This window comes from Juglans microcarpa x Juglans regia, chromosome 3D (genome assembly GCF_004785595.1).
Source record: "Juglans microcarpa x Juglans regia isolate MS1-56 chromosome 3D, Jm3101_v1.0, whole genome shotgun sequence".
Taxonomy (NCBI): Eukaryota; Viridiplantae; Streptophyta; class Magnoliopsida; order Fagales; family Juglandaceae; genus Juglans; species Juglans microcarpa x Juglans regia.
This window is the reverse complement of record NC_054598.1, coordinates 8,313,645-8,315,027: the sequence shown is the minus strand read 5'-3', so window position 1 is coordinate 8,315,027 and position 1,383 is coordinate 8,313,645. Positions and strand designations below refer to the sequence as shown.

The 1,383-nt window shown below is 25.7% G+C and overlaps 1 non-coding gene across 1 annotated transcript; it reads right to left on the bottom strand.

Moving 5' to 3' along the window:
• Positions 1–997: 997 nt before the first annotated feature.
• On the bottom strand, positions 998–1,077 carry TRNAL-UAG. The gene has a single exon. It is a non-coding gene; the product is annotated as a tRNA-Leu (tRNA).
• Between the last annotated feature and the right edge of the window lie 306 nt (positions 1,078–1,383).

Genomic DNA, 1,383 nt, shown 5'->3' with positions numbered 1-1,383 from the left:
AACATGGAAACTCTTGCAAGAAGCTAGAGAGAAGAAGGATATCGTTGCATGCCGGGTATCTTAAACTAATTCCTCATCCTAAATTAAGAGTTAATACGCATATATTTTTCTTGTCTCAAAACAGATGATGATGATATATTTTTTAAAAATAAAACATTATACAGTACTCACATGATGCATTCTTATGATATTACATAATATTCTTGTTAATGACACGATTTTATCACTGAATCAGGATAGCGTCGTCATTTCATTAAATAATTGATCATTTTCTTTTTTAATTTTATGTTTTTCTATTTAGTTTTATTGCATTTTTAAATTTTACATAATCATTTTTTCATTTTACAGCAATTGTAAAAAGAGTGGCGAAATGAAACAAGATTTTATCAACGACGACATATATATATATATATTTATATATTAGTTTTTCGTATAATGGGATTAGACGAGAATTAATTGTAAACGTACAATATATATTCTTCCCTCTCTACTGGGTTGAATTTTGTTGAAGGTTATAAAAAATAAGTTCTAAATTTACATAGAGTTACGGTACAAGAAGCTTTAGTTGAAACTAAGGTTATTTATTTAGCAAAAAATTTATTCTCACGTAGTATGTAGAATATATGTAATAAAATATTTACATAATATAATATAATTTTGAATACATAATTTAAAATTTAAATAGATATATGGCTTAATTACGCATCTAAAAATAAAATAACTTATTTATTTCACCGTGGCCGGTTCATATAAGATGGGTGGCAAGCAATCAACTCAAAATTTTAAAAATTTGGAATACCTCTAATCTTATTATTATAATTTTTTTAAATTTTTACATAAAATAAAATAAAAAATTCAATTTTTTTAAATTTTAAAATAAAAATAATATTAAAAAATATATTTTAATAATATTTTACTTAATTTTTTAACTTTAATCTCAATTCATTTTTTAAAAAATAAAAATTAAAAAAGAAAAAAATTAAAAATTAAAAAAAGTTGACAGCTGTGGGATTTGAACCCACGCCCTTTCGGACCAGAGCCTAAATCTGGCGCCTTAGACCACTCGGCCAAACTGCCGCATGTATTATTTTCATGTAAGTTATAATTGTGACACGTTTAAAACTGAAGTTAATTATTTTGTATCCTCCGGGAAACTCGCTCGATCGACTAGCTTTTATTTCTCCATCTCAGAAACTTCAAACTTAATTCATCATGACCCGATCATTTCTTTGCCATTTATACATAATAGTAATAATGACGAAGCCAGTCAATTTTTATTGTATCTGTCATGGGCCTTTTTTGGGTAATTTTCTATTGTGCTTTTTATTAAAAAGAGGAAAAAAATGTCACGGATAAGTTGGAATATTTCCATAATATATTTGG